This window comes from Crocodylus porosus, unplaced genomic scaffold, assembly GCF_001723895.1.
Source record: "Crocodylus porosus isolate Cpor-Errol unplaced genomic scaffold, CroPor_comp1, whole genome shotgun sequence".
Taxonomy (NCBI): domain Eukaryota; kingdom Metazoa; phylum Chordata; order Crocodylia; family Crocodylidae; genus Crocodylus; species Crocodylus porosus.
The window spans coordinates 38,416,810-38,424,901 of NW_017728943.1; the positions used below are offsets into that span (position 1 = coordinate 38,416,810).

Here is an 8,092-nt window from a genome sequence, read left to right on the forward strand (position 1 = left end):
TGGGCAGGGCACCAGCATATCAGGGCTGCTCAGTGCCACAAAGCAGTGAGGGGGTGGGCAGCTGCAGCTGAACCTGCATCCTGGTGAGTGAAGGGGGAACAGGGAGCTCTGATTTTCCATGATAAAAAACCAAAATCAAATGCCAAAATGTATAGGCATTTAGAATTTATTTCATTACTAGGGTAAAGGCCTGTAAAAAAGGACAGGCAAAAATAGGCTACTTGTTACAGGATACCAAGTTTCTGTTATCTACTGTGTCATTACCAACTTGAGCTGTTCTTCCTGATCTTCTTCTAAACAATGGGTATCCTTCAACATTTCCAAGTGTCTCCTCTCTAAACTCCTTCCCATATTTCTTCAGAGATGGATGATTTTCTGTGCACAGTGCATTTGGATTCAATCTTCCACACAGTCCATGAATCATACATCTCGCCACAATGATCTTTGCTCAACAGGCAATGCACTGCTGTACCGAATGTTTGTTTTAAAGTTCTGGTAATGCTTATTGTTCCAATTCATCATCAAATCCTTCAAATACTCTGGAAATGGTCTTCTTGAAGGCAGAATCACTTACCCTTATGACAACAACTCTGGAATTGGCCATTTGACGGTCTTTCAGCTTGGAAGTTTAAAGAGTTACAAAATTGGCACACCATGTTCATTAATCTACAACTATGTTCCTCAGTCTCATCTTCAGTGAATCTACTGTTGTCTACTCTTTCAGCCTGTCTTCTGTTGCTTCGGCGAACCCTTTGCCTTTCCATTGCATCTCTTTGACGACATCCTCTTTGTTCATCTATTTCATTTTGTCTTTCTTACGCCATTCTTTCTGCATTCAATTGTCATTTATTCTCTACTTCGCCCATTGTCTCTGTGAACCCTTTGTCTTTCCATTGCATTTCTTCTGCAATGTCCTCTTTGCTCATTTGTTTCATTTTGCCTGACTCTTGCCATTCTTTCTGCATTCAGCTGCCATCTATTCTCTGTTTCACCTTGGTAAGGGTGTTATACCCATAAAATGTTTAACCATAAAGTTAAAGTAAGGGTGTTAATGGAACAATTTTTGCTCGGATACCGAGAGTACACCATAACTAACTGAAATCAATCACTAAAAGTCCAGAAAAGTGAGCGCAAATATGCTTTTTTGAGCATGACAGACAGAATGACAAAGACACAAACAAAACAAATTATTATAGAGGATAGTGATTGTGGCACCAGTAGGCTTCCAAATTCCTTTAAAATTGTAAATATATCAATAAAACATTGTGTTCAACTGATACCTATATATATAGTGTTGTTTCATTTTAATAATAGAAAAACGCAGATTTGGGGGTTTTAAATCAGAGAATTCACAATTTTTATCAGAGAAAACCAGGATTCCTGTTCATCAGGCAAGGGTTACATTTTCACATGATGAGCCATTTTCAAAGTGTTCTGCAACAGTGAATGTTTGTTATACAACAGCTACAGAGCGCTTTAGGGAATTTCATTACGTGAAAAATGTAATTTCTATACACACCCTTTAGATCTTCCAGATTCTCATGCCTATCTTAATGCATAGGATAAGGCAAAGCCAGGCAAACTTGTCTGACTACAATTTAAGCAGAAGCAGACCTTGGGGCTTGCCTCTCAGTGGATAATTTAGGTCTGAGTGCAGCATTGCTCCTAAGCCACCCAGACTGGTCCTTTCTGTGGCAGCAGTTTGCAGTCCAAATTCAGAGCAGTATTATGTGTCTGATTTCTGGTCTGGATCCAAACATCAAATCTGAAACCACCCTGTTCCCACAAATCCAGATTCAGTTTGGAATGTTGCAGCTAATGCCAGTATCTGTTGTAAATGTTTCTGAGATGCCCCAAGAAAATTTCTGTTTTGGGCAATCTCTAACATGGACCTCATTCTGCTCTTAATTGCACTGGGGTAAATCATGTCCAATGCCAGCAAAATCACAAGGGCTACACTGCAGTAAAACCTAAGTCCATAAGAGGAGAATCAGCTTCTGGGTTGGGTGAAAGCTTTCCATTCACTCAAGCCTTCCCTAGTGGAATGGTTAAAGTGGCAAAGATCCTTTTAGTATTGTTGACAGATTGTCAAAATAGATGATTTATGCTTTGTCTGCCTGTGCAATGTTTGTCCTGTATGCTGCCTTGAGATGTATGCTGTGATAGGCACCCAGAATATAAAAATTACTGCTGAGTTCTATATGGTTTTAAAAAATCAGATACTCAAGCCTCACAAAAATCAGCAGATTTTTTTAAGTAATGAAATTATTAATGAGATATTAATGCTAGGGCTCTTTTCATTTCTCTTCTGGTTTTTGAGCCTTTGCAGCTCATATTGTCAAGCTCTTTTCTACATTTTTGAATGCTGGAAACACACCTTTGGAACCTGAGAGTAGAGAATCTCACAGAATCACCTGACTCCAGGAGCTGAGGCTTTAAGCACAGCACCGAACTGAGCAAGACTGAAACAAAATGGCAAGAACTGGCAACATGGCAAGGAAAAAGATCAGCAAATGAAAACTCTATGGATTCACCTAATTTTTAGTAGAACCATAAATCCCCAAAGCAATATAATCCCCCTTTATTCCCTTAACTAACCAGAATAATTTATATGCAGCCCTGTACTTTACCCCTCCACCCTCCAACAGCTCTCTGAAATTACATCCTACAACACAGAAGCGACAAAAACCTAGGAGCGTAGCACCTCTTATTGAAGTGGATAACATTAACCAACAAATAGGGAATTTTAAGTATTTATGAAATGTTTCAAACACAGGCTTGGGTTTTCCTCTTTCTTAAGGCCCAAGGATGTTCTTTGCACTTAGTCCTTGTGAGCTTCAAGAGCAAGAGGGAAGTAGGCCAAGCTGCAGGTTTCGGGAAGCCAGGCTCTGTCTACGCCCTCTCCCCACAGCTGTCAGGGAGGGACATCCTTGAGCAAGCCCTGCCCACCTATTTCCTCTCATGCATGCCAAGCTCAGAAATGTGGCAGTCATGATGCTCTGGGAGTGTTCTCCTTGCACCTGTTCTTCAGATCTTGATCTCCACCATGCCTAAGAGCAGCCTTCGGAGGGACCGCCGAAGTGGCGCTGCTGCATATCTGGGTTTGGTACATGCAGGGTTGGTGGCACATGTTTGAGAGCACCAGGGACATGCCCCTTGACACTGACCTGATTGCAGTTTGAGGCCCTCACAGACCAGCTTACAGAAACCACAGCATCGTCTGGGGATTCCAGTGGAGCTGGCTGGAAAATGATGTTTCCCTTTTGTGGAAAAATCTTAAGAGTTAAAAAATCTGGTACCTGTTGGTGTGGAATGAAAACAAAATTTGCTGTAGGAGTTTTTTTTTTTTTTTTTGTCTGCTTTTTGCTCCCACAAAACTCAGAAAGAGAGCAAATAACCAATTATTAGGGCACTTCCCTGGGATGTGGAGACTCCAGGTTCAAAGTTACAGCTCTGCATCAGCTGTGGGATATCACCAGAATCCTCCAGCCTGCTGGCTGGGGCATGAAAAACCCCTTTGCAGGACTAGGATTAGGTAAGGGGGGAAATAATTGGGCATCTGTGGGTACAGCTTTTGTGTGCATACTTAAAACTTTTGTCCACCATGCAGGAGGATCCAGTGGGATTTAAATTTATCACAGGCTGGAACAGGGTCATATGCCATGCGCAAAACAGAGGATCAGGCACAGTTTCTGTGGGGCCCAATGGGCATCAGGACAGGGCGGGCACCAAGGTCACCCACTGGGGGGGCTCAAATGTCTCTATACTAATGCTAGGAGCACGGGGAACAAGCAGGAGGAACTCTCACTCCTGCTTGCAAACAAAAACTTTGATCTAGTTCGGCTAACTGAAACTTTGTGGGACCCTACCCATGATTGGGCAGTAAACACTGAGGATGAGCTGGACCTGGAATTCTCCAAACAGCTCTCAGAGGCCATATGTTCAAGGGACATGGTTGTCGTGGGTGACCTAAACTACCCAGACATCTGCTGGGAGAAGCAGTCAGCTAGATTCAACCGTTCACAAATGTTCTTAACCTGCGTGCAGGATCTTCACCTAATACAGGAGGTATACGGTCCCACCACGGGCAATGCCTTGCTGGACTTGGCCTTGGCTACAGGGGATGATTTAGTGTGGGATCACTGACACAAGGTAACCTAGGGAACAGTGATCATCACTTGATTCAATTCAGTAGCTGGTATAGGGTGGGAAAGATAACCAGGGCAGGAGTGCTAGACATCAGAAAGGCTAACTTTAATGTGTTCAGGAAAGCAATGCTAAAGGGCAGCCAGCGTGGGTTCACAGCAGGTAGATCCTGCCCAGCTAACCTTGTTTCCTTTTATGACCAGGTTACAAAATGCTTAGATGCAGGAATTGAGGTGGATGTCATCTACTTGGATTTTAAGAAAGCCTTTGATATGGTATCTCATTATATTCTCATAGATAAACTGAGCAGCTGTGATGTAGATGATTACACAGTCAGGTGGGTGGCAAATTGGCTTAGGGGTCACACCCAGAAAGTGATGGTGGATGGGTCAGTATTGACCTGGAAAGATGTGGGCAGTGGAGTCCCACAAGGCTCAGTCCTTGGACCGGTGCTGTTCAATGTCTTCATCAGTGACTTGGATGAGGGCGTGGAGAGCACTCTGTCCAAATTTGCAGATGATACCAAGTTATGGGGTGATGTGGGTTAACACACCAGAGGGCAGAGAACAAATCCAAGTGGATCTGGACAGGTTGGAAAAGTGGGCAGAACAGAATAGGATGCAATTCAGTGAGGACAAATGCAAGGTGCTGCACCTAGGGAGAAGGAATCACCAGCTCGCTTACAGGCTGGGGGAGGACATTCTCAGCAGTGGAAAGGGATCTTGGAGTCACTGTTGACTCCAAGATGAACATGAGTCGTCAATGTGACAATGTGATCAGTAAAGCTAACTGCACTTTATCATGCATTAGCAGGTGTATGACAAACAGGTCCAAGGAGGTGATACCTTCCTTTTATGCAGCATTGGTCAGGCTGTAGTTGGAGTACTGTGTCTAGTTTTGGGCACCGCATTTCTGTGTCTAGTTTTGAGGGCCACTTGTACGATCAGAGGCCTGCAGACAAGGCCCTATGAGGAAAGACTGAGGGACCTAGATATCTTCAGCCTTCGCAAGAGAAGGCTGAGAGGTGATCTTGTGGCTGCCTATAAATTCATCAGGGTCAGCAGGAAATAGGAGATGCTCTATATAGTAGGGCACCCCCTGGAATAAGCAGGAACAATGGCTACAAATTGACAGACAGCAGATTTAGGTTAAACATCAGGAAGAACTTCTTTACAGTTAGGGTTGCCAGAATCTGGAATGGGCTTCCAAGGGAGGTGGTGCTCTCCCATACCTTGGGGGTCTTCAAGAGGAGGCTATAAATGCACCTGGCTGGGGTTATCTGACCCCAGTGCTCTTCCCTACCCAGGGCAGGGGGTCGGACTCAATGATCTGCTAAGGTCCCTTCTGACCCAAACATCTATGAATCTATGAAAGATGGCAATGGGATTAAGAAGAGAGTTCAGAGCTGGGCTCTGGTTCAAGTGTCTGCCCTGCCTGATTCATAGGAAGGAAGCTCCATTATGAACTGAGCAAAGTGGGGATTCTGGCCAGGTCTCTCCCACCCCAGCTGCAGGCCCTGACCACTGACTTTTGTGAGGTGGGGCTCACAGACCAGAAATTCTGTCCTAGGCCAAAAGCACTGTTGGCAAAGTGTATGTTCTGGAAAATATTTTGGTTTGGACAAAATTTGAAGTTTCTAACTGAAAAATATTTTGCTGACAAACTTCTGATCAGCAATAATTCCACAGCTGGGTTGACAGAATTATCCACTGTTACCATTGGTGCCAGCTGGCACCCTTGGTAGGAATATTCAAGAGCATGGCCAAGAAATGAATGGGTAAAGGGAATGAATTACCTCTCAATCCACTGCAGGTCTGATCTGTCTTGGAAGCAGAGAAAAGAAACCATGTGGTGAGGCTAAAATACCAGGGAGGGTCTATAGCCATTTCTGTCACCTGCCTGATGCAAAACCAAACTGAGAACAAGTGTCCATAAGGATCTGTGTATACATTTTGTATCATATTTGGGCTTCCAGCTGAATCAAACCCACATTACACTGACAGCACAAGGGAAGGCGACTTCGTGCCGTTTACAGCCAGAAATAGAAGTGCAGATTCTCTTGTGAGAAATCCTGTTCTACAATTTCCTGTCTGAATCAGCAGACTTGAGAGCCTAATGCATGTTTTGGTTTAGCAGGTACCCTTCTGAATATTACCTGAGCCATGCTGAGAAGCTGGTGGGGTTCATCTCTTCATGGCTGCTGCTGCCCCTATCTGCTGTATGGCTCATGAACTTTATTCATTGCTTCTAATATTTGGACCCCTTTAGAAGCACTACCTTCATGTTTAAACACTCTGACAGTGTTAAATTAATGGAGATGCCTTCTTAAATCAATTTCCCCTTTATTTCCGGGGAGAACAAACCCTTCCACTACCTTTCCTGGGTTCCCTTGCCAAATAGTGGATCCAAGGTGCATCAGTGTAGATGTTTTGCAGGCATCTTACCTTGGTGCCCTAGATCATCACTATCTGATTAGACCTTGCAGGTCTGAGCTTACACTAACACCAAGGTATTCTCTACTGGAAAAAGGGTCCAAGAGCAAACCAGAATATTTGTATGAGTCCAGGCAGGCTGTAAGTTACTCCATGCTTCTGGCTGGTGCTATTCTGCACCCCTGAAGCCTGTCCTGATTTTGTTAGTTGTCATATTATTAAAAAGCAATCTGGAAAAAAATAATGTGGGACTTGAAATAGAACAAAGCCTCTCTGAAAACTCCCATTTTACCGTCTCCCAGTATGGTAAAATGGGAGTTTATCCTCATCACTTACTCCTATATGCAAACCTCACCATATGCCTCACTGAGTTCAGACAAATGAGGTAAAACTGCTACTGAGAATGTAAATGCAACACTGAATAAACAAGATTTCACTGGAAATGGGTAGTAGTTGTCTTATTTTAAGGCATGGGAGATAGCACCATCTAGTGGGCAATGTAAAATATGGACCTAGTCCAAGGTTTGTTGTAGATCCTGTGAGATTTACTGAAATTGGAGTGGACTTAGAACAAAAGGATGGGGCATATCTTCTGCATGTTTTCATTATCTGTTTGCAATCTGTGCACAGGGAGCCAAGAGGGCTGAAAAACCCCTGTGAAAAGAGGAGAGAGACCGATTGGGATGTGGGTGTGATGCAGCTATAAAGGTAAGAGAGCTGTCAGATTGGGAGTATGCGTGTCTGGGAACAGGTCTTAGAACCTCGTGTTCCTTTTCCCTCTCTCCCTCCGTGGTACCAGATAGCTGGGACTTGCTGGTTAGTAATCTCTTCTCCATCATCTCTAGTTCAAAATGGGCCATGAGTTTTCTATTTTCCCTGTGCCTCTGATTGATTCTTGTTTATTACTGAAGCTCAACATGGAGTTGTTGAATCTTTTGTGAAAGGGCTTGGAGCCAGTTGACTTGGATATACTGCTGTGTACTTGAACCTGTGTTTCAACAGAAAGTCCTCAACTGCAGATGTATTTGGAGAGGTGGCATGGATTTGTGGGCTGGGCACTGGAGCAGGAGTCAGGAATCTGGAATGTTATCTCCACTCTGCCACTGACCTCCTGTGTAATAATGGGCAAGTCACTTATCTGTCAGTGTGGCTATCTCCTCTTCTGGTCTTTCTTACTTGAGGCCTTTGAGGTGAGCTCTCTCTCACAGTGCTTATGTTCAGCACCTGTCCCAATGGTGCTCATGTAGCAAGATGGCAGTCAGGCCATAAGAAATAGAAATGCAGTTAGGCATTACATATTTTCTTCCTGCCACCTGCAGTTATGTTTAAATTTAAATGAAATAGGAACCTGCTGAAGACCTGTTTACATGCTTGTATTAAACTGGCATTTAAAGTCGCCAGTTGCTTTAGGCCAAGTCACCAACCCTGGCTCCCAGGATGTGTGTTGCTCCCTCTGATGTTGCTCATGGCCACAGGAATTTTTGCTTTCCATACACACACACATTTCTTCAGGT

The 8,092-nt window shown here is 43.9% G+C and overlaps 1 long non-coding RNA gene across 1 annotated transcript; it reads right to left on the bottom strand.

Moving 5' to 3' along the window:
• Nucleotides 1–264: 264 nt before the first annotated feature.
• Nucleotides 265–6,702, bottom strand: LOC109319179. The gene is made up of 3 exons (XR_002103397.1): nt 6,691–6,702; nt 1,584–1,591; nt 265–466 (listed from the first exon to the last, which is right to left on the bottom strand). It is a non-coding gene; the product is annotated as an uncharacterized LOC109319179 (long non-coding RNA).
• Between the last annotated feature and the right edge of the window lie 1,390 nt (nt 6,703–8,092).